Genomic DNA, 25,863 nt, shown 5'->3' with positions numbered 1-25,863 from the left:
CACCAGGCAACGCCGGTCAACTGCTGTTTGTGTATGAGAAATCGGTTGGAAACTTTTCTCATGTCAGTACGTTGTAGGTGTCGCCACCGCCGGCAGCCTTGTGTGAATGCTCTGAAAAGCTAATCATTTGCATATCACAACATCTTCTTCCTGTCGGTTAAATTTCGCGTCTCCAGCACGCCATCTTCGTGGTGTATCAGTTTTAATGGCCAATAGTGTATATCCACGCTGACTGCCTTTCATCAGCGACGACGACTGGAATTTGCACGCCAGTACCACAACCAGACGTCCAGTGATTGGGGACAGGTGGTGTTTTCATATGAGTCACGCTTAATACTCTATGGGACAATGGCAGTTCGCGTGCATGGCGTGAAACGTCTGTAAGTAAACACCCTGTAACAGTTCTCGAAAACGTCCAGATGGGAGGGCATTCCCTGGATGATCTCGTCATTCTGGAATGCATAGTGGATCAACAAAAGTATGCATCTATTTCTGGCCATGTCCACTCACCTACATTTAATTTGCTTTTCCTCGGTACTATGGCATCTACCATCTGAACAGTGGAACGTGTCACAAAACTCGCAGTGTAACGTGCATGTTTCGAAGAGGTTCAACTACATCTACGTCTACGTGATTACTCTGCTTGGCAGAGGGTTCAATGTACCACCTTCATGCTGTCTCTCTACCGGTCCACTGTCGAACGGCGCGCGGGAAAAACGAGCACTTAAATTTTTCTGTGCGAGCCCTGATTTCTCTTATTTTATCGCGATGATCATTTCTCCCTTTGTAGGTGGGTGCCAACAGAATGTTTTCGGAATCGGAGGAGAAAAATGGTGATTGACATCTCATGAGAAAATCCCGTCGCAACGAAAAACGCCTTTGTTTTAATGATTGCCACTCCAATCCACGTATCATGTCTGTGACCCTATCTCCCCTATTTCGCGATAATACAAAACGAGCTGCCCTTCTTTGTACTTTTTCGATGTCATCCGTCAGTCCCACCTGATGCGGATCCCACACGGCACAGCAGTACTCCAGAATAGGGCGGACAAGCGTGGTGTAAGCGGTCTCTTTCGTAGAACTGTTGCACCTTCTAAGTGTTCTGCCAATGAATCGCAGTCTTTGCTTTGCGCTACCCACAGTATTATCTGTGTGATCGTTCCAATTTAGGTTATTTGTAATTGTAATCCCTAAGTATTTAGCTGAATTTACAGCCTTCAGATTTGCGTGACTTATCGCGTAATCGAAATTTAGCTGATTTCTTTTAGTTCAAATGGCTCCGAGCACTATGGGACATAACATCTGAGGTCATCAGTCCCCTAGAGCTTAGAACTACTTAAACCTAACTAACCTAAGGACACACATCCATGCCCGAGGCAGGATTCGAACCTGCGACCGTAGCGGTCGCGCGGTTCCAGACTGAAGCGCCTAGAACCGCTCGGCCATTCCGGCCGGCGCTGCATCACAGACAGGAGCGCCTGCGACGGTGTACTCAACGACGAACCTGGGCCGGCTTTCTTTTAGTACTATGTGAATAACTTCACACTTTTCCTTATTCAGGGTCAATTGCCACCTTTCGCACCATACAGATATCTTATGTAAATAATTTTGCAAGTCGTTTTGATCAACTGATGACATTACAAGACGGTAAATGGCAGCCTAATCTGCAAACAATCTAACACGGCTACTCAGATTGTCTCCTATGTCGTTAATATAGATCAGGAACAATAGAGGGCCTATGACACTTCCTTGGGGAACGCCGGATATTACTTCTGTTTTACTCGATGACTTTCCGTGTATTACTACGAACTGTGACCTTTCTGACAGGAAATGACGAATCCAGTCGCACAACTGAGGCGATACTTCGTAGGCACGCAGTTTGGTTAGAAGACGCTTGTGAGGAACGGTGTCGAAAGCCTTCTGGAAATCTAAAAATATGGAATCAATTTGACATCCCCCTTCGATAGCACTTATTACTTCATGAGTATAAAGAACTAGTTGTGTTTCACAAGAACGATATTTTCTGAACCCGTGCTGACTATGTGTCAATAAATCGTTTTCTTCGAGGTACTTCATAACGTTCGAATGCAGTATATATGTTCCAAAACCATACTGCAAATCGACGTTAGTGACATAGGCCTGTAATTTAGCGGATTACTCCTACTTCCCTTTTTGGGTATTGGTGTGACTTGAGGAATTTTCCAGTCCTTAGGTAAGAGCTTTCTGTGAGCTAGTGGTTGTATATAGCTGCTAATAATGGTGCTATTTTATCAGCATACCCTGAGAGGAACCTGACTGGTATACAATCTGGACCGAAGGCCTTGCCTTTATTAAGTGTTTTAAGCTGCTTTCTTACACCGAGGATATCTACTTCTATGTTTCTCATCTTGGCAGTTGTTCTTGATTGGAATTAGGAATATTTACTTCGTCTTCTTTGGTGGAGGAGTTTCGGGAAACCGTGTTTGATAACTCTGCTTTAGTGGCACTGTCATCAGTGACTTCACCGTTGTTATCGCGCAGTGAAGGTATTGATTCCGTCTTTTGCCACTGGTGTGCTTTATGTATGACCAGAATCTCTTTGGGTTTTCTGCCAGATTTCGAGACAGAATTTCGTTGTGGAAATTATTAAAAGCATCTCGCATTGAAGTGTTGCCACACTCCTTTGGACATTAACCTCCCCTGATTTAACCTCAATCGAAAATCTATGGGACCACCTCGACCGGGCTGTTCCCGCCATGGATCCTCCTCCAGCCGAAACACTGGAGTCGACATGGCTCCATAAGCCTGACAGTACCTTCCAGAATGTCACTGATTCTCTTGCTGCGCGTCTGCGGTGCAAAAGGTGATTGTTCAGGTTTTTTGCAGGTGCTCACAGTAATGTGACTGGAGAGGGTGCATTGCACAGAGGTACTGTTTCGTAAAGGCATTGGACTACATGGAACATGCGTTAGCTTTCTGCTTATAGCGTCTAGCTCTGCAAGGAATATGTCTCTTCAGTCCTGCTGAAACATGTACGTTTGATATAAATGAAGCTTGAAGTATTATTAAAATTACGTAACTGACTGTAATCTGAAATACAACTGTTAGAATAGGCATAGCATGTGGCTCAAATGGCTCTGAGCACTATGGGCCTTAACTGCTGAGGTCATCAGTCCCCTAGAACTTAGAACTACTTAAACCTAACTAACTTAAGGACATCACACACATCTATGCGCGAGGCAGGATTCGAACCTGCGACCGTAGCGGTAGGTTTGGTACCGACAGGGCATACACGCCCTCGTTTCGCGCTGTAGAAAGGCACAGAATGGGATGGAGATTACCTGAAAAAATAGGGTGTGCAGATAAAACACCATTCTTTGTTGGCGCATTGCATTCTGGGCAGCCTTCGTAGCTTCTGCCATGGTATCAGATAAAAACTTCAACATCGAAGTGAATGACTCTGGTGCAGCGTGTTTTTGTACCGACGTTCGCGGAATACACATGAGAGGGGCCCCTCTGCCACTTGTGGCCCGCATAATGGTCCAGCCTCCTCCTCTCCCCCTCCCCCCTCATGGCATCACGCGGCCCGCGCGGCTATCACAGCACGCTGGGTCGCAACAGTCGCCTTGTGACCGGCTCCGCGAACGCATCATCGCGCTCTGCTACACCACGACGTGCATTTCGCCGAGGTAAGCTGTGCAGCAAATGAGAGAGCCAGCGACAAATGTGGAAGTACCTTCTGGGCTTAACGGTGTACTTCCGGATATTCAGCCGAGCTGCTGATTGCGTTCTACACACGATATTCCGACGACCGACGCAACCCTAGCCTTCAGGTGCTGCCAGTTTTGTTGTTATGTGTGCTCGCTGCGTGGAATGCAACGCCACTGAACTGTTGGTGGTCTCACTCCGCTATTTATAGCCGAGTTTGACTCCCGCACCCACTACGCCCTTTGATGCTCTTTTTATTTTTTAGAGCCCGCAATGACATTCCGCGTTACGTATATTTTACCAGCTCTGGTGGACGTGATGGTCGGCTAGATCTTAATAAATTGAGTTCCGGACGCCTCGTTAAAGCCTCCGTCCAGTTATAACAGGTCATCATCATCATCATAAACTAAAGGCTATGCCTTGTCGATTTAGCCACGTCACTTTCTCCATTGTCATCCTTTTCAGTTTCTTCATACGATTTTATCCCCATATCTTCTTTGATGGCCGGCCGGAGTGGCAGAGCGGTTCTAGGCGCTTCAGTCTGAAACCGCGCGACCGCTACGGTCGCAGGTTCGAATCCTGCCTCGGGCATGGATGTGTGTGATGTCCTTAGGTTAGTTAGGTTTAAGTAGTTCTAAGTTCTTGGGAACTGATGACCTCAGATGTTAAGTCCCATAGTGCTCAGAGCCATTTTTGAACCATTTTTCTTTGATGATACGTTGCTCTTGGCCTGCCTATTCGTTTTTTCCCTAAAACTTTTCCTTCAAATACATTCTTTAGGAATTGGTTGTGTCTCATTATGTGCCCTATCATTTTTGATTTTCTTCTTCCTATATAATTTAGCAGGGTTCTGTTCTCATTCACTTCTCTTAAGACCTATTCATTACTTTTTCTGTCTATCCAGCTTGTTTTCGTCATTCTTCTCCATCTCCACATTTACATTGGTTCCAGTTCTTTTTCTCTGCCTTTCCCAGAGTCCACGCTTCTCATCCGAATGTTAAGACACTCCAGACAAATTTTTGGCTAACTTTTTCCTACTTTCCAGACTTCTATGATTATCTGTTAGTAAATTCATTTTATTTTGGAAAGCTTGCTTTGCCAAGGCTATTCTGCTCTTTATATCCGTGATACATTTATTGTCGCCAGCAGGTCATCCGACGCATTTATTACGGCAGGCCTTGTTAACCCTCGCAATGCCAAGGGGCGGAAAGGGGCGGGGGGGAGGTGGTACTTTATGCCCACCTTTTGAAGAAATTGTAATCTAGTCAGTTCCTTTATATTCTAAAACTTTGAAAAATAAATGTATTGTTTGTAATAAATTCTTCTACCGGATAATATATATAATGTCGTGTGACTAGGGCCTCCCGTCGGGTAGACCGTTCGCCGGGTGCAAGTCTTTCGATTTGACGCCACTTCGGCGACTTGCGCGTCGAATGAGATGAAATGATGATGATAAGGACAACACAACACCCAGTCCCTGAGCGGAGAAAATCTCCGACCCAGCCGGGAATCAAACCCGGGCCCTTAGGATTGACATTCTGTCGCGCTGACCACTCAGCTACCGGGGGCAGACTTCTACCAGATGCCAAATATCTTTTACATTTTTCAGTTAAACCTCATACAAAAATTTAAGTCTCAATAACACATTAAACTTTCCCCAATGAATGCCCTATTCAATATTTCGAGTTTCAGAGCCTTACTAACACGTCAACGTCTGCTTGAGAAGTATACTGAGAGTAAAAATCAACGACAGGGAACGAAATTTGTATTTTTAAAATTCTTCTTTGTAGTGGTCATGAATTCAGTAGCACACATTATTGAAAGTACTTTGATACTGCTAAGAGTGTTCTGAAAGATATTGTCAGGTTCTGGACCATACTTACACATCAGTAACCTTACAAAAAGCAAGTTGTTGATCTAATTCAACAACAACTGACGATTTTTTTCTTTTTTAAAGTTTTTTCGGTTGGGCACGAGGTACCCTTCTCATCCCTCTTGCTACCGAGTTACGGAAAATTAACAACGCCCTCCTATGAACCTGCCGTGTGCACCACGTTGCTGGTCTATTGTATTGTATTTCATGGTTACATCCCAGTCAGTGGTCTGCGACAGCAGATTTGCTTAGTTGCTTTAGTCAGTTGTGCTGAATCTCTACTCAGCTGTTCTAATGGTCTGGTCCACTGAAGAAACAGCTTGGTTGAACACCCGGAACTACGCTATTTGTCAAACACGCCGACAGAACCTGGATGGTCACACGAGTATGATGACCAGCACGTGGCTTTGCGGTAAGGCTGTTCGTTAATCGAAACGTTTGGATTCGTCTGTTTTAACTGACTTTATTAACAGTGGGAAGATTGGACAGACTATTTTGAATTTTGTACCTCGCAGAATATCTAGAACAATTATCGACAGATCTCAAGTTGATTCCGCATTTCTAGTTTCCAGAAGTTTTCGACACCGTTCCTCACAAGCGGCTACTAATCGAACTGCGTGCCTACGGTGTAGCCATGTCCGAGGGAACATTGTATCAAGCAGCCAGACACTGTAAAATAAAAACACTGCACTGCCGTGTTTAGTAGATCTGTTGCATCTTCTGAGTATTCTGCCAATAAAACACAGTCACTGATTCGCCTTCCCAACAACGATTTCTGTGATGGTTCAGATTTAAATTGTTTTTAATTATAATTATTAGATATTTAGTTTATTTTTTTAATTTATTTATTTATTGTTCCGTGGGACCACATTTAGGAGAAGTCTCCATGATCATGGAACGAGTCAATACATGAAATTATAACACGATTGTAGAAACAGATAAAATGAAATATAAGAAACATATTCAGGCGACAAGTCGTTAGTTTAAATAAAGAAAATCAAGAATGTAACACTGGAATTTGCTTAATTTTTTACCTCTTCCAGGAGCTCCTCGACAGAATAGAAGGAGTGAGCCTTGAGGAAACTCTTCAGTTTAGACTTAAAAGTGTTTGGGCTACTGCTAAGATTTTTGAGTTCTTGTGGTAGCTTATTGAAAATGGATGCAGCAGAATACTGCACTCCTTTCTGCACAAGAGTCAAGGAAGTGCATTCCACATGCAGATTTGATTTCTGCCTAGTATTAACTGAGTGAAAGCTGCTAACTCTTGGGAATAAGCTAATATTGCTAACAACAAACGACATTAAAGAAAATACATACTGTGAGGGCAGTGTCAAAATTCCCAGACTATTGAATAGGGGTCGACAAGAGGTTTTCGAACTTACACCATACATAGCTCGAACAGCCCGTTTTTTGAGCCAAAAATACCCTTTTTGGATCAGAAGAATTACCCCAAAAATAACACCATATGACATAAGCGTATGAAAATATGCGAAGTATACTACTTTTCGTGTTGAAATGTCACTTATTTCAGATACTGTTCTAATGGTAAATAAAGCGGCATTTAGTTTCTGAACAAGATCCTGAACATGGGCTTTCCACAACAGCTTACTATCTATCCGTACGCCTAGGAACTTGAACTGTTCCGTCTCGCTTATAACATGCCCATTCTGTCTGATTAAAATGTCAGTTCTTGTTGAATTGTGGGTTAGAAACTGTAAAAACTGAGTCTTACTGTGATTTAGCATCAAATTATTTTCCACAAGCCACGAACCTATAATCTACAACTTGACGTGTCTTCTTTAAGGTAAGTAGCAAACTGTCTTTTTCTGCATTGCTGATGTTTCTACCTGGAGTTTCCAATGTCTGACCTTTAAATTTGTGTTATTTATCGTGTGCCTGAAACTGAACGATCTTTTTTTAGTACTCAGGTGGAGGACTTCACATTTTTTCTTGTTCAAGGTCAACTGCCACGTTGTGAATCATACTGATATCTTGTCGAAATGATTCTCGAATTCGTTTTGATCATCCGATGACTACTAGTCGGTGAACGAGAGCTTAATGAGGTTGGTTGGTTTGTGGGATTAAAGGGACCAGACTGCAACGGTCATCGGTCCCTAGAGCTTCATACGCATGAACTCTATGAGTGCTGCTCAGATTGTCTGCTGATCGTTTATATACATTAAGAATAGTAGAGCGCCAAAAACACTCCCTTCAGGACCGCAAATATCACGTCTGTTCTACTAGATGACTTCGCACAATGTGATCTTTCTGGCAGGAAATCACGAATCCACTTGCACAGCTGATACCGATACACCGTAGGCACGTGATTCGATTACAGGCCGCTTGTGAGCGACGGTATTAGAAACTTTTTGGAAATCTAAAAATACAGAATTAACTTGAGATCTGCTGTCGGTAATACTCATTAATTCTTGTAAATAAAGAGTCCGCTGTGTTTCCAAAAACGATGTTTTCTGAATCGGCGTCGTTGTGTGTCAATGGTCATTTTTATCCGAAGTAGTTCATGTGCTTCAAAATCTTGCTACAGACCAATGTATGATTACTTCGATTTCCTGTAACAAGCTAGCATTGAGAAAAAATGAGGAACGAAGTCGATCGCGTCTTTTTAAAGCATTGGTGCCGGCTCATTGGCGGATGTGTACAGGTACCTTAAATATACTGGCTTTTATGGCATCTAGTCATAAGGGGGGGGGGGGGGGGGATTATGTTGAAAAGCACTCTGTGAAGTATATACTACAGGAAAGAATAGAATTCCAGTTACAAACGGGGAACAATATACTGAAATCTGCTCAGATTCATTAATTAAAATAACTTTTGTTTTAAATAACGGCGCACAACATTGCTACGTATGTGTGGCGTGAGGTGCCTTAAAGTATTACATGTAAAATGTTTACGTGATCTATCGAAAAACTAAATGTCTCAAGGAATCTTTGATAAACTTACACATGAAAAAATATTATTATTATTATTATTATTATTATTATTATTATTAGCAGGTGTCGGTAAAATATTGGTGTGTCTTTCTAAGGACCGTAAATTATTTACTATTTCTTACCTCAAAATATTGTCTTTGAAATGGTAATCGCCGTGAAGCGGCCTATTTGAATCCAACTGATAGTCCACAAATTACGATAAATACTGCACATGCCTTGAAGTTAGTAATATATTCAAGTAAGGCCTGTCAAAAAGAAATTATTTACTCACTCTCAGGTGTTTACGCCTAAGAGAACCTATGGAAACATTAAAATAAATGTTACGGGCGGTAATGGCTGCCAACAATGACTTCCATTGCGCGATCTTTCCGCGCTACTGCAGGCACTGAAAATTAGAGAAGTTACTAGTTCCTGCATGGGACAGGATATCTATTTAAGTGAAAAAATAATTGCTCTATCTATAACAACCATTAAATTATTACAGACTCACAAAGTTCGATCGCAGACCGTTGCGTGCATTCCAGAACAAGAGAAAACTAGTAGCGAATTCTTTATCCTTGAGTAATGATTAACAAAGATAATTTTTTCATTCTAATTACACAGAACAAAGAGTTTCTTTCTTATTATAAAATTTCTATGTCGATCTTATCGACAATATTGTTAAATTAATTTTAGTTCCTTTTTTCTTTACATACGCCTCAATCAAAGTCTTTGCGTATAATCAAAAATATTTCAGTAAAAAAAAAATGGCTCTGAGCACTATGAGACTTGACATCTGTGGTCATCAGTCCCCAGAACTTAGAACTACTTAAACCTAACTAACCCAAGGACATCACACACATCCATGCCCGAGGCAGGATTCGAACCTGCGACCGTAGCGGTCGCACGGTTCCGGACTGAGCGCCTATAACCACTAGACGCAGTAAAAAAAGTGTTGACTTTATTTGATGTCATCATCAGGTATCGGTACAGCTGCACGTTAACCCCAGACGTTTCTTTCTTTCGTCTCTCAGGTGAGTGTATCAGGACCACTAATATCCTTAGTAAACAAAGTATAGACACTTTCGTTAACTGCCTCCTGCGGAGGATGTTGGGTATTTTCGGAGTTGTATCTCCGAAGCAGTTACGACACTTGGGGCGTTACCATGATGAATACTCAGTGAACTGCTATGAAGAAAAACACAGCCTGTCAAGCGTCTGTGAGTGCGTTTCATGTCGCAGTTTACAGCTGTGTCTGTCACCACTGGAAGTCAACAAAAAACTCAGGCACGCTTGCACAGTCCGAAGGCACTGCACCTAACACTTCACCTCATGGAAATATTTTAGTTTCTCTAAACCACATCCGTTTTCCAGTTAATATACGCTAACCAACTTTCTTAGCTGTGTGTTGCTCCATCTCTGCAACGTAATACACCAGCAACTCTACGCGGCATGAAGGCTCCCGGAGGTATGTGACGCCAGATGTCCATGGACGCCGCACGAAATTCCCGAAAAATTTCGAGACGGTGTTCTATGAGCGCGGAACTGTGCCCGAAAGCGTCCCAGGCGTTTTCCACCAGGTCCACAGCAGACGAATCTGGTGGCCAAGACATAACGTGAGAGGGAGGTTACACGTGGTACCCCTTCCTGTCGAGTGTTGTTCGTGAGTAAATGCACAAAATAACTTTCATTTTCCAAATTATAGCCCTGTTACACGTGCAACCTCCCTCTTACTAATCGGTCTATCCTGCTTGCGATATAAACTATGACCGTGGATCGCGTGTATGCCTAAGGGATTTTTTCTAATTGTATAAGGCTATCGTTCCTAAAGAAGTGATACCGATAAGTAGGAGGAAAGTGTACATCCGACTCTTCTGATGGAAAGTCTACTAAAATTAAAAGTAATTAAACCGAACAGGGCTATAATTTGGAAAATGGAAGTTATTTTGTGCATTCACTCACGAACAACACTGGACAGAAAGGGGTACCACTTATACTAATATATGAACGAAAAGGAAGTAATTAACGGTCGCCAGCCCACTAGGGCAATTTACGACCAAAACCCTATACAAGATGATGTATTATTAAACACTGACGTGGCAACTAAAGGGTGCCACGTTTTTTTAAAAAAAATTTTTACACTGATTTTAAGTGAGTATGTAGTGATAAAGTTATAAACGTGTCAAGATGAGTTAATGGCTTACCATTAGTAACTTGACGGGAACTGCACCTACAATAATTTTATCGTACGATATCCGAGTACGAACATTCAGTTTACTACTACTCTAAGAATCATTATCGACTTGAATGGATCGTGACTGAAAGTTGTTGTGTTCTCTTTAAATCTTACTAAAATTTTTTACGGGTGCCACATAAATTACTGCTTAATGTATATTACGAACAGTGTTTAGAAGCGTATTCGATGTCATTCAATATCACAGCTGTGCAGTTTCGATATATCGTTGTAAAGATTCACTGCTTTTTTCGGAATACCAGTTACATGGAAAGTTCTCAAGAGGGGTACCAGTCTGTGGAATCGGTTGGGTAAGCAAAATAAGAGAAGCGATAGTAGTGGAGGCAGAAGTTGTGTTTTCCATTCAGTGAGGAGATAAGTGGAGTGGTCTTTTTTCGTGCCGGTGTTGCATAATGGGCACAACAAGCGGACCGCGTCGGTCAGGGAGTACAGAGTCACGTGTTTAGCGTCAAGCAACTTCCGTACGGCGCCGAATAGCTCATATATAAACACGTGATTGTAAAGGAATTATATAATTTTTTTTATGAATATATAGACACTAGTTCAACTACCAGAGATTAAAACGTAAAGCATTTGCTGAACAAAAGAAGCTTTACGGTCTTCGTTTATTAGTCTTAGAATAAGTTACGTTTCGCTGTCATCCTGGCCTAGTGTTATGACGTGTTGTGCCATTTCTTACTGATAAAAATTGGGTTAAATAATGGCACTCAAAACGTACGTGTGTCTATTCCGTTCGTATGTTCGCATACATCTGAGTGTGTACAAGCGTAACCATATTTAAAACTCGTTTCCTACACAGTATTAACGCGTCGTCTTTTTTTTTTTTTTGACCACTCATTCGCGAATGTACGTGCCCTCAAATTTGATGTAGTCAGGCGGCCGTATTGTGTGATTCTTGAGTTTCTCCCGGCGTATTTGATAATCAAAATATCCACGGGTATGCTGCCGGTCTATAGTGTCCAACGGGCACAATATTTCGGCGATCATACATGTCGCCATCATCAGGTGAACTGACGGACTGAGCTCCTGTGAACGTGCCGGCACGGAGATCCGTACGCTATGGCTGCTCAGAGGGAACTGGGTTCGGTCGCGGCGGCGGCCGATTTAAATACCCTCCGCCCGTGGCTGTGGCTATAATCTTAGCAAGGCTTGGGAACCAGCGATCGGGTTAATCAAGAGTAAATCGAGCAAACGTATAGTTGTGACGACCACGGCGGACAGAGCCATCACACCGACGTCATCTCAGACGCCGTCGCAATCTATTCCACCGCGTGACCGTGGCGCTGGGCGCGGACGGCGGAGGGAGCGCGCCGCGGGCGGAGGGTATTTAAATCGGCCGCCGCCGCGACCGAACCCAGTTCCCTCTGAGCAGCCATAGCGTACGGATCTCCGTGCCGGCACGTTCACAGGAGCTCAGTCCGTCAGTTCACCTGATGATGGCGACATGTATGATCGCCGAAATATTGTGCCCGTTGGACACTATAGACCGGCAGCATACCGGTGGATATTTTGATTAGGCGGCCGTATTCTTTAATAACATTATTTGTAATATTCAGTGGCTTAGTTTCTACAATTGATCTTTGCCTGTGTTGCAACAGTGCTTCACGAGAAATATTTATTACGCGATATCCACAGTAACTTTTGTTTCAAAATTTCGACGACCGACTGAATAAAGATTTTTCTAATAAAAACAATAGCAAAGCATAATAATATACGAGGACGCGTTACATGATCCATACGGTTTTTTTATCTACAGATGGCAGAATACGCGTCAACCAATGCAAAGATTTACCAAATGCCCCTCTGCAAGGAATGCCTTTTCATTTTTACGGAAACAAGGAAAACGAATTTCTTTTTGTACAAATCGATTTACTGTTAATCTGAATATCCTCCTTTTAAAATTCATACACATTTACACGCCTTCGAATCAAAACGGAAATTATTTATTCCGCTCTGCTGGAGCTTCGAAAATATGGTGCTGCAAGGATTCAACAGCTTCTTTAGGTGTATACTGTATACGGTTCAGTACAGAGCCATTTGTACCTCTCTTGAAGCCATGTATTCTACACCTATGGAGCGGTCTAAGGCGCTGCAGTCATGGACTGTGCGGCTGGTCCCGGCGGAGGTTCGAGTCCTCCCTCGGGCATGGGTGTGTGTGTTTGTTCTTAGGATAATTTAGGTTAAGCAGTGTGTAAGCTTGGGGACTGATGACCTTAGCAGTTAAGTCCCATAAGATTTCACACAAATTTGAACATTTTTTTCTACGCCTACGAGCGCGCCTTCAGTGAAGACAGGGGAGATGCCCTTCAGCATTGGAAGCCAAATGCAATCGGATAAATTTTTCATTCGAGACATGGCATTCATGGATAGTCTCGATCTAAAAGTAAAGCCTCCATTTATTAATTTCTGACCGCTTTCAAGAGGGGAGATAAAATTGCGCCCGTTTCTACCAGCTTCGGAAGTTGGTATCCAGTTTTACATAGTACAAGATTTTTTCCAGTATGATCTTGACCAACTCAGCTGTCAGATTCCAGTATATTATTTGAATACATGCTTGTAAAGTATAAATATAAATTTAGAAAAAAAGCACTCCGTCTTCAGGCCACGAGTGGCCTACCGGGACAATCCGACCGCCGTGTCATCCTCAGGGGAGGATTCGGATAGGAGGGGCGTGGGGTCAGCACATCGCTCTCCTGGTCGTAATGACGGTATTCTTGACCGAAGCCGCAACTATTCGGTCGAGTAGCTCCTCAATTGGCATCACAAGGCTGAGTGCACCCCGAAAAATGGCAACAGAGCATGGCGGCCTGGATGGTGACCCATCCAAGTGCCGACCACGCCCAACAGCGCTTAACTTCGGTGATCTCACGGGAACCGGTGTATCCACTGCGGCAACGGCAGATATAATTTTATCGTTGAAGCTCAGTGGTCCATATGCACTGAGGTGACAAAAGCCATGGCTAATATGGTGTCGGACCTCCCTTTGTCCAGCTTAGTGCCGCAGCTCGACATGACATGGACTCGACAAGCCGCTGGAAGTCCCTTCCAGGAATACTGAGTAGCGCTGCCTCTACAGTCGTCCATAATCACTAAAGTGTTGACGGTGCAGGATTTTTTGCACGAACTGACCTCTCGATTCTGTCCCATAAATGTTCGATGGGATTCATGTCGGACGATCTGCGGGGCCAAATCTTTCCCTCGACCTGTCCAGGATGTTCCCCAAACCAATCGTGAAGAATTGTGTCCCGCTGACATGACGCACTGTCATGGAAACATGCAGTCCATGAATGGGCTCCAATAAGCCGAACATAGCCATTTCCAGTCAATGACCCGTTTAGTTGGACCAGAGGACACAGTCCATTCCATGTAAATACAGCCCACACCATTATGGAGCCATCACCAGCTTGCACACTGCCTTGTTGCCAACTTGGGTTATTGGCCCCAAAGGGCTTCCGCCAGACTCTAACCCTACTATCAGCTCTTACCAGCTGAAATCGTGGGTCATCTGGCAAGGCCACGATATTCCAATCGTCTAGGATCCAACCGATACGGTCACACGGAGAGGGGCTGCAAGCCATGTCGTGCTGTTAGTGAAGGCACCCACGTCGGTCGTCTGCTGCCACAGGCCATTAGAACCAAATTTCAACGCACTGTTCTAACGCATACGATCGGCTAACATCCCACGTCGATTTCTACTGTTATTTCTTTGACTGCTGCTTGTCTGTTAGCACTGACAACTCAACGCAAACGCCGCTGCTCTCGGTCGTTAAGTGAGAGCCGTCGAACACTGCGTTGTTCTTGATGAGACATAATGCATGAAATTTGGCATTCTCGGTGCAATCTTACACTTACGATCTCGGAATATTAAATTACCTAACTATTTCCTGAACGGAATGCTCCATGCGTCTAGCTGCAACCACCATTCCACTTCGGGCAATCACAGTCATGTCGGAAACCTTCGCACATGAATCACCTGACTACAAATGACTAATGAACTGCCCATTTACACCTTGTGTACGCGATACTAACGCAATCAGTACACGTGCATATAGTTATCCCATGACTTTTATCATCTCAGTATACTCTGTAATTCTGTACTAAGACCTACAACTTGTCCAATTTCAATCATTCTTCTTTTCTGTTAGTCCGCAGCTCGTGGTCTTGCGGCAGCGTTCTCGCTTCCGGCGCACGGGGTCCCGGGTTCGATTCGTGGCGGGGTCAGGGATTTTCTCTGCCTCGTGATGACTGGGTGTTGTGTGTTCTTCATCATCATTTCATCATCATTGACTCGCAAGTCGCCGAAGTGGTGTCAACTAAAAAGGACTTGCAATACGGCGGCCGAACTTCCCCGCATGGTACCTGTGGTGTCACCGCCAGACACCACACTTGCTAGGTGGTAGCCTTTAAATCGGCCGCGGTCCATTAGTATACGTCGGACCCGCGTGTCGCCACTGTCAGTGATAGCAGACCGAGCGCCACCACACGGGAGGTCTAGAGAGACTTACTAGCACTCGCCCCAGTTGTACAGCCGACGTTCATAGCAATGGTTCACTGACAAATACGCTCTCATTTGCCGAGACGATAGTTAGCATAGCCTTCAGCTACATTTGCTACGACCTAGCAAGGCGCCGTATTCAATTGATAATTAAAATTATGAAGCATGTACCGTAACGAGAGATGTTCTACAATTGTGGATTAAAGTTAAGTATTACAGCAACTGCGTCCATTTTCTAAGTTCTCATTTCCTTTTAACTGTTCCAGACCTCACGCCAATCTGCGTGAGCTTAACGCGTGCCTTTCGGCTTCCTCTCGTTGTGACTTGGCTGTCGTGCTAAGTCACAACAGTACCTCCCGGCCAACAATGCCATACGATCATTTCATTTCATTTCTGTTAATGTTCTTCTTGTTTTTTTGAATTTCTACGGCCTGTCTGTACCTCTTAGAATAGTAATGATTAGAATTTGATAAAACCTTGCTATCACAATTGTTATAACCTCTGATGGCTCCTGCAGCACTGAAGACGAAGCTTTAGGCAAAGAATTATGCCTCGGACCACGGCCTAACGACCATATAATGAATATCACCAAAAATGCACATACCGGCCGTGAAAACCTGCATTATATGATCATTTACGTAGATACGAATTCAAGAGTTGCACTCATGAGTTTTAGCTATTTAACTGGTATTTTCAGGGGATTTTTATTTTAGGCCCCCAGTTTCGGCGGCTCACCCGAGTCAAACAACAAAAAACGTCAGTTTTCAAATGGCACTGCACATCATAAATGTTTGTGTCGTTAAAGCTTCTGATGATGTCAACAGCATTGGAAGACGAAACTTTAGGGACAGAACTATGCTTTGGCCCACGGCCTAATGCCCGTAAAACACAAATAACCGAAAATGTGAATAATGTTCTGTCGCTCCAATTGTGACCCAACTCCAAAGAATATTAGTCTTTAGAATCTGGAGTGAACACCTGTTCCAGCAGCACGCAGCAACGTAATATATAAAAATGAATGTTTCATTGCTCATGTTCTGTGCGTTCCTACACTAGTCATCCCATTGCGATGAAACTTTGCTCAACTGCGTAAGCACGCTAGAATACAGCGAGAACCAGTTAACACCGCGTAGGGTTGGGTGTTAAAAAGGGATGACATCGAAGCGTAAGTCAGGATCGTTTGCAGCAGTTTCATTCAAATTTGATACATTATGCCAAAGACCTTGCTGCAGCGGTAACACCGGTTCCCGTCAAATCACCGAAGTTTAGCGCTGTCGGGCTTGGCTAGCATTTTGGAGGGGGGGTGGGGGGTGGGGGTGGAAGAGGGGTCACCGTCCAGGTCTGCCGAGAGATTTCACAAGTGGGGTGAACTCAACCCTTGCGGGGCCAATTGAGGAGCAACTTGACTGAGAAATAGCGGCATCGGTCAGGAAAACTAACGATGGCTGGGAGAGCGGTGTGCTGACCACACGACCCACGGTATCTGCATCCAGTGACGCGGCAGGGCTGAGGATGACGCGGCGGCTGGTCGGCAGTGTTAGCCTTCATGCCCTGTTCGGACGGTGTTCGTTCGTTTGTTTGCTACATACATGATTCACTGTTTATATAAAAGTACTTTGCGAGCAAGATACTCTAATATCGATAGGGGGGTGATGGCAGTGAGAAGGAGTAGAAAGACCGGTAACGACGTGCTGCTGTGTCTTTCCTGTAATTTGATGGAAGTAGGGGTACTTTAAAAGAATGAAGCGCATTCAGTCTCTTATTTTCGTTGTTAAGTGCATCATCCACATCGTGAGAATTAGCACTGAAGCGAGCCAATAATTTTGCCGGCGTGTTTACTGGCCAGAGATCACGCCAAACGGCTCAGTATCGACTCATGTTTAGCGTCCTCTCTAGAAGCGCATTATATAAAACAGTACACAACCAGGCAGTTGTCAAAGGAAGTCTTTTTTCTCCAACGACGATCAATTACTGGCAGAATTACAAATTTCTTCCGAGTTAAGATGAAAGTGCCGGACGAAATTCACTAGATATACGGATGAAATACGTGTACAGATAAATGTGAAATATGATGAAGCCGCCGCATGTTATCAGTCGAGTCAAGGCATCGTTCTGCGGCAACGTTCCGACTAGTTTCCTACTCGTCATTTTCAGCCGAAGTGCCGGGTCCATATCCTCTCTCTCTCTCTCTCTCTCTCTCTCTCTCTCTCTCTCTCTCTCTCTCTCTCTCTCTCGCACTATTTTTGTTTCCTCATCTTTTGAGGATCATTTCGTTAGGGTTTTTGCCCTGTGGACATTTGTTACTAATGACTGACTGACGAGTGTTTTTAGTTTTATAGCTTGGCGTTTGGGTTGGTCTTTGCTGTTGGTGCGAAAATATGAAAGCGAAGAGAGAACATGAGGAAGGTGGAAACCCTTAAGATTACGCAGCAGTACTGTAAGTGGGCTGCTTCTATCTCAGCAGAGTGTAGCGCTTTGCATTGGATCTTTGACTGCGCTTTCTTTGTAAGAGACTCTGTGGCTGGTCGGACTCGTTGTTGGAAGTTAATCGCCAGTAGTGTTGGGCAGTTGGAAGTTAGTCGCCAACAGTGATGGAAATACTGTTGGGCAGTTGGAGGTGAACAACCAGCAGTGATGGATGTTAGATGTGGGAAGTTAGGGTTGATGGAGGGTAGAGGTCTGAAGTGTTAGCGTAGGCTAACGATCTGTACATGTTCGACTTGGAGAATGAATATTATTCATGATTATATACCTTTGTACAAGATGTCAATGACGACTTATATTCGTGTCTGAAATGGATGTCACATTATTAAGGTAAAAAATACATTATTTGGTTTCACCAAAATCTTTCCTTTGCTTACCATATGCCTATTAGTAGTTAGTGGCTTTAGTAATTAGAATCTTTTATTTACCTAACAGTATTGACACTCGCTGTTTTGCAGTAGTTCGCGTAATGAAGATTCTTGTGAGGTAAGTGCTTAATGAAATGTATATGTTATTGTTACGATTTCTTTTTAGCCAGGGCCATTCTTTTGAATTAATTATTTCAAGTCAGGTTGTAATTTTTTTGAGCGGTTGGATTGCGCTAGAATATTGTGGGTCAGTGTTGACATGATAAGAAAAAGTAGAGAGAAAGTAGGCTCAGTGCGTTCAGTTTTACTGAGCTGTTTCAGAATCAAATAACGTGTAAGTTTCAACTTCTCAGTCATCCTGCAATTTATGTAGAGACACACTCATTTAAATAATGAAGTTTCAGTACTAGTAACAGCAGAGGTGAGGCACAGATCACATATACTGATGAACTTAAACATTATGACCAACTGCTTAATAGCTTGTTTGTCCGTCTTTCAAACGAAATACTTCACTGATTCTGAGTATCAGGGATCTAACAATTTGTTGGTAGGTTTGTGGGGCACGTAGCATTAGATGTCTACGCACAGGTTTTGCAATTTGCGTAAATAATTCGCGCTGATTTGCGTAAGAGGTGATAGCTTCACAGATAGACTGCGCAGGATATACAGGGCTATTACAAATGATTGAAGCGATTTCATAAATTCACTGTAGCTCCATTCATTGACATATGGTCACGACACACTACAGATACGTAGAAAAACTCATAAAGTTTTGTTCGGCTGAAGCCGCACTTTGGGTTTCTGCCGCCAGAGCGCTCGAGAGCGCAGTGAGACAAAATGGCGACAGGAGCCGAGAAAGCGTATGTCGTGCATGAAATGCACTCACATCAGTCAGTCATAACAGTGCAACGACACTTCAGGACGAAGTTCAACAAAGATCCACCAACTGCTAACTCCATTCGGCGATGGTATGCGCAGTTTAAAGCTTCTGGATGCCTCTGTGAGGGGAAATCAACGGGTCGGTCTGCAGTGAGCGAAGAAACGGTTGAACGCGTGCGGGCAAGTTTCACGCATAGTGATGTGAAAGATTCAGTGTTTAAACCTCCTCTACCAAGAAACGTGCCAGAACTGCGAGCTCGCATCAACAATGCTTTCGAACTCATTGATGGGGACATGCTGCGCCGAGTGTGGGAGGAACTTGATTATCGGCTTGATGTCTGCCGAATCACTAAAGGGGCACATATCGAACATTTGTGAATGCCTGAAAAAACTTTGAGTTTTTGTATGTGTGCGCAAAGCATTGTGAAAATATCTCAAATAATAAAGTTATTGTAAAGCTGTGAAATCGCTTCAATCATTTGTAATAACCCTGTACATTAGGCGTATTTGATCGCCGAGACATCGACGTGAGTTCACTATAATGTTCCTCAAACCACTGAGATACAGAAACATGACGTCGAAGTCGGGTAACACACCAAGCACTAAGGGATGTAGGCGGTTCGCAGGTCAGCGTGTCTTCGATTACTACCACAGAACCCATGCAAGCGCAGGAGCATGTCTCCGATAGCATAATACTGCTCCCATCAGCCTGCGTCCGAGCCGCCGTTCATCTCGATGACGGCGTTTCTAGAGACGACCATCTACGTAGTGTAGCAAGAAGGTGATTCATCACAAGAGCCGACACGTTTCCATTAATCGACCGTCGAATCCCGATGGTCCCGTGCCCACTGCAATCCTAATTGTCGTTGGGTCAACATGTGAACACGTAGGGGTGATCAGCTGCGGAGCTCCGTGTTCTGCAACGTACGATGAACGGTGTGCTCCGAAACACTTGTGTGTGCACCAGCAATGTTCTCTTTCGGCAGAGATGCCACAGATCACCATATATCCTCCTTTACACAGCAGACAAGCCTGCGGAACCCAAGTTCTCTGAAGAGTCGTGGACGTCCAAGCATTTAGCGCATAGTGGTAGTTTCACTGTACTTGTAACTCTTTCCGTAGATGCTCACGACAGTAGCACGTGAACATTCGACCAGCGTCCCTGTTTTGGAGATACTCGCTCATAGCCTCTGCTTAACAATAATCTGCCCTTTTTCAAAGTTGTTAATCTCTTTGGATTTCTCCATTTGCAGCTCACACCTTCGCTAGGGTGATCCGTCCGTGTCTGCTCCGTTTACATACTTTTGTTACCGCGTCACGTGCTCGAAGGTGGCCCTGATTTTCTGAGAAGAAAACTCTCTGACATTTATTTTATGCAATCTGTCTGAACTAGGGTTCCGAATGTTTTTGAGGTGTTTCAGGATACGATTTGGAGGAAGGCAGACTAGAGACACTAACGTACTATCAACACGAAGAAAAATACACACTGATTCGTTATAAAAAAGTAGCCGTACTTCGATTTGTCACATGCAGATATTTCTAGACCAAAAACTTGTGACTGAAATGATATGATTGTAATTTACTTGTTAGACAATGTTCAAATGGTTCAAATGGCTCTGAGCACTATGGGACTTAACATCTATGGTCATCAGTCCCCTAGAACTTAGAACTACTTAAACCTAACTAACCTAAGGACATCACACAACACCTAGTCATAACGAGGCAGAGAAATTAGACAATGTTGTTAAAGTGTACTTCAGGTCCCAGACATCTGAGTAAGATAATCACTGCGTAGATTTCAAGTGAAGACCAGCAAATAAAAAAGGTAATTCGCCGACCTTCACCAAAAAACGTAACAAAGTCAATATGTGAACTAATGTGATTAATTGTACATCTAAATGTTGAACAATAAACACTCGTATTATCCTACCACGTCCATTCTGCTAAGAGCCCACTTTTTTCTTTATTTAGAGCCGCCTAAACTTGTGAAAATTATTAGCATTTTTCCAGCGGTCACAGGGCAAGTTGACTTAAACGCTTAATGAAAGCAAACTATTCTGCTAACAACTGAGCTAACACTGTCTTAATAATAATAAATGAGAAAGAAAAAATTTACGTCAATAGAACTGTCATACTTCAAAAGCGCCGTTGGGTAAAATCTTAAAGCCGACCTCCGTAGTAATACCGCACCACTCTGTGCGACGGGCTTTATACGCGAGGCGACTTAAACTCTTTCTGTGGCACTTCCTAATTAAGCAGTGGAGGCTCTACATCAAGGCGCCCTCAAAACAGAAGCCAAGACGCCGCAGAGACACAGGAAAAGGTGATTTCGGTAATTGTAAAACAAGGGGGTCCAACAGCCGTCTCAGATAGTCTTATTTAATTCTTAAAGAGTTCTACATTTACAATTATGCGATCAAAAGTGTCCTACATAATGTGGAGTTTTCACGCCCTTTTGGACGTTAGATAAATCTCTCCGTTTCCGCATTACAACGAATGCACGGTTTCCCGTGCCGACCCGACATACTTCCGTGTATACACAGAATCATTTTCATGTCACTGCCCGTAATATTACCTCTTCGCTATGACGGGAACTAAGCTGTTAATGTATCAAACAGTAAAAAAGAGTGCAAGATGTCTTGGTCAAAGAGCATTCCAGTATCAGAGACAACGAAAATGTTGACTACTTAGCAAAGGGTGATATCACGGAAGGAATACCTTTCTTTGTATGTCGCATTTCACACAGGCTTCGTAATCACTGTAACTAAATGGGGTAACTGACGATTGGTACTGAATATTGGGCCGGCCGCTGTGACGGAGCGGTTCTAGGCGCTACAGTCTGGAACCACGCGGCTGCTACGGTCGCAGGTTCGAATCCTCCGTCGGGCATGGATGTGTGTGATGTCCTTAGGTTAGTTAGGTTTAAGTAGTACTAAGTCTTGGGGACTGATGACCACAGATGTTAAGTGGCTCGGAGCACTTAGGGACTTAACTTCTAAGGTCATCAGTCCCCTAGAACTTAGAACTACTTAAACCTAACTAACCTAAAGACTTCACACACATCCATGCCCGAGGCAGGATTCGAACCTGCGACCGTAGCGGTCGCACGGTTCATGACTGTAGCGCCTAGAACCGCTCGGCCACCTCGGCCGGCGCAGATGTTAAGTCCCATAGCGCTTAGAGCTATGTGAACTGAATATCAAAACCTCTCAGCCGACAAAACTTTGCAGGGATTCAAAATGCATTTCCCAAATAACTTGGTATTCAGAGATAAAACTTTCATGACGACATACAACGTCAACCATAAGAATACGTAATGGAGACGGGTGTTATCCTTCACATCTCTACAGAATCAGTGACTTGACCACTCTACATTGCGAAGATTACCCCTCGGAACAGGAAGATCGAAATTACCTGCTGCTCAGTTGTTCTCTTTAAGCCTGACAGCAGGCCGAACTCAGTAAGAAAATCACCAAATTGGAAATGCCCTGGCCAGAGTGTCACGAACCATGCCAAAAAGTCAAAAATCTATGTTCACAACGCGAGGTACTTTCATGACACGAACATTCTCCTCGCAATGTCGAGACAACACTGACCACCGGCCGCTGTGGCCGAGCGGTTCTAGGCACTTCAGTCCGGAACCGTGCTGCTGCTACGGTCGCAGGTTCGAATCCTGCCTCGGGCATGGATGTGTGTGATGTCCTTAGGTTAGTTAGGTTTAAGCAGTTCTAAGTTCTAGGGGACTGGTGACCTCAGCTGTTAAGTCCCATACTGCTCAGAGCCATTTTTTGAACTGAATTGGAAGACTCGAGAAGACAGACGAAAACAATCCCGAGAAAGTCTGCTAACAAAAGTTTCAAGAACTGGCTACAAACGATGCCACTAGGAACGCCCTACATACCACTCACATTGGCATTGTGAGGACAAGATCAGAATAATTACTGACCGCACAGAAGCATTCAGAGAATCATTGTTCCCGCGCTCCATACGTGAATGGAACAGGAAGAAAGGCTAATAACTTGTACAATGGTATGTACCTTCTGCTATGCAGCACACGTTGTTCTGCAGAGTACAGATGTAGACGTTGATTGATAAGTTTACTGTTAAAATTCCCATAGCATTCCTTCCAAGAAGAGTCTGGCGACGTACGACGGTCACTCCAAAAGAAATGCACACTATTTTTTTAAAATCCATCTTTTATTCTACATGTTTGAAAGTTTTACAGTGTATAGATACATCCTTTAGGAACAATATTTTCATTTCTCCACATAATTTCCATCCCTCTCAACTGCCTTACGCCATCTTGGAACCAGCTCCTGTCTATCCGCACGGTAAAGTTCTGGACCAACCTGTTGGAGCCACTGTTTGGCAGCGTGCACAAGGGAGTCATCATCTTCAAACTTTGTTCCACGAAGAGAGTCTTCCAGTTTCCCAAAGAGATGATAGTCACATGGAGCCAGGTCAGGAACTGTAAGGCGGGTGTTTCAGTGTTGTCCATCCCAGTTTTGTGATCGCTTCCACGGTTTTTTGACTGACATATGGCCGTGCATTGTTGTGCAACAGCAAAACATCCTGCTTATGCCGATGTGGTCGAACACGACTCAGTCGTGCTTGACGTTTCTTTAGTGTCGTCACGTATGCATCAGAATATATGGTGGTTCCACTTGGCATGATGTCCACAAGCAAGAGTCCTTCGGAATCGAAAAACTCCGTGGCCATAACTTTTCCAGCAGAAGGTGTGTTTTTGAATTTTTTTTCTTGGGTGAATTTGCATGATGCCACTCCATTGATTGCCTCTTCGTCTCTGGTCAAAAATAATGGAGCCATGTTTCATCACCTGTCACAATTCTTCCAAGACAGTCATCTCCACCATTCTCGTACTGTTCCAAAAGTTCGCTGCATACCGTTTTTCTTGTTTCTTTGTGAGCCGCTGTCAACATCCTGGGAACCCACATGGCACAAACCTTTTTTAACGCCAACACTTTCAGTATTCTGCAAACACTTCCTTCCCCTGTCCCAACGTAGCGTGACAATTCGTTCACTGTGATGCGTCTGTCAGCAGTCACAAATTCATTAACTCTCTGCACATTGTCTGGAGTGTGTGCAGTACGAGGCCTGCCGCTGAGAGGACAATCCTTAATATTACCGTGCCCGCTTTCATCATGTAACCTGCTTGTGCACTATCTGTACTGCGATCGACAGCAGCATCTCCATACACATTTTTCAACCTCTTGTGGATGTTTCCCACTGTCTCGTTTTCACAGCACAGGAATTCTATGACAGCACGTTGCTTCTGACGATTGTCAAGTGTAGCAGCCATCTTGAAGACAAGCTGTGACGGCGCCACTCACGGGAACAGGTTGAACTAAGCTTGAAAACAAGCGGGAAGGATGTATCTACACACTGTAAAACTTTCACAAATGCAGAATGAAAACTGTATTGTGGATTTCTTTTGGAGTGACCCTCGTACAACCTCCCACACACGTCTCATGAAATGACCCCGATGAGAAAATCGGAGAAATCGACATCGAACGCAGGCTTTTCACAGTAATTCCTCACGCGCACCTTTTGCGAAAAAACCGAGCGAGGTGACGCAATGGTTAGACACTGGACTCGCATTCGGGAGGACGACGGTTCAATCCCGCGTCCGGCCATCCTGATTTAGGTTTTCCGTGATTTCCCTAAATCTCTCCAGGCAAATGCCGGGATGGTTCCTCTGAAAGGACACTGCCGACTTCCTTCCCCATCCTTCCCTAATCCGATGAGATCGATGACCACGCTGTCTGGTCTCCTTCCCCAAGCAACCAACCAACCAACCAACCTTTCGCGAATCCGACAGGAAGGTGACGAAATGATAGTGTTAGCTCGTGTACCCTCTGCTGCTCACCGTAAGCTGGAGAGTGAATCCGGAAACAGTATTTTCCTTGCCACACTATTGGCTGTGAGCTCGTCCGTCTGAAGCGACACGCTGAACAACTTAAACGGTCCGCAGCATTCTGCCGGCAGTGTGTTGTTTGTCCACGCAGGCCGAGTGCCCAGTGTTTAGTTTCCGTGGGAGCGGAACCGCGCCGGGGTATCGCCGCGGCCCAGACCGTCCCGGGAAAGGTCACCATGTCTGACCCCGTGATGTCACCGACTATACGGAGCAGACGCAGTGGGTGCCGTACGTCACACTAGCCACTCGTATCAAACACGGTGATAAACACTCAGACACGTCAGTACGGCTACTTCAATAGGCTGGGTTTACGTTACCGCTGTTGGTGAATGACGCTTCGTCGCTAAATAGAACTCGGGCACAAAATCTGTCATCGTACCGTAATTTCTCTTGTGCCCAGTGGCAGAACTGTACACGACGTTCAAAGCCGTCGCCATGCAATTCCTGTTGCAAAGAAATATGGTACGGGTGCAATCGATGTTGATGCAGCATTCTCAACACCGACGTTTCCGAGATTCCCGATTCTCGCACAATTTGTCTGCTACTGATGTGCGGATTAGCCGCGACAGCAGCTAAAACACCTACCTGGGCATCGTCATTTGTTGCAGGTCGTGGTTGACGTTTCACACGAGGCTGAACACTTCCTGTTTCCTTAAAGAACATAACTATCCGGCGAACGGTCCGGACACTTGGGCGATGTCGTCCAGGATACCGAGCAGCATACATAGCACACAGCCGTTGGGCATTTTGATCACAATAGCCGTACATCAACACGATATCGACCTTTCCCGCAATTAGTAAACGGTCCATTTTAACACGGGTAATGTATCACGAAGAGAATACCGTCTGCACTGGCGGAATGTTACGTGATACCACGTACTATTACGTTTGTGACTAGTACAGCACCATCTATTACAAAGCGAAAGAAGTGGTCCAGCTAAAAAATTCATATTTCTTT

At 44.3% G+C, this 25,863-nt stretch overlaps 1 protein-coding gene across 1 annotated transcript in view; it reads left to right on the top strand.

Moving 5' to 3' along the window:
* Window positions 1–3,551: 3,551 nt before the first annotated feature.
* Window positions 3,552–25,863, top strand: part of LOC124551088 — a 46,671-nt gene continuing 24,359 nt past the window's right edge. The window contains exon 1 of the mRNA XM_047126018.1: window positions 3,552–3,668. The gene's annotated coding sequence lies outside the window, so the exon portion shown is untranslated. The remainder of the gene's footprint in view (window positions 3,669–25,863) is intronic.

This window comes from Schistocerca americana, chromosome 9, assembly GCF_021461395.2.
Source record: "Schistocerca americana isolate TAMUIC-IGC-003095 chromosome 9, iqSchAmer2.1, whole genome shotgun sequence".
Lineage (NCBI taxonomy): Eukaryota > Metazoa > Arthropoda > Insecta > Orthoptera > Acrididae > Schistocerca > Schistocerca americana.
The sequence above is the reverse complement of the archived record's forward strand: the minus strand, read 5'-3'. Positions and strand labels throughout refer to the sequence as shown.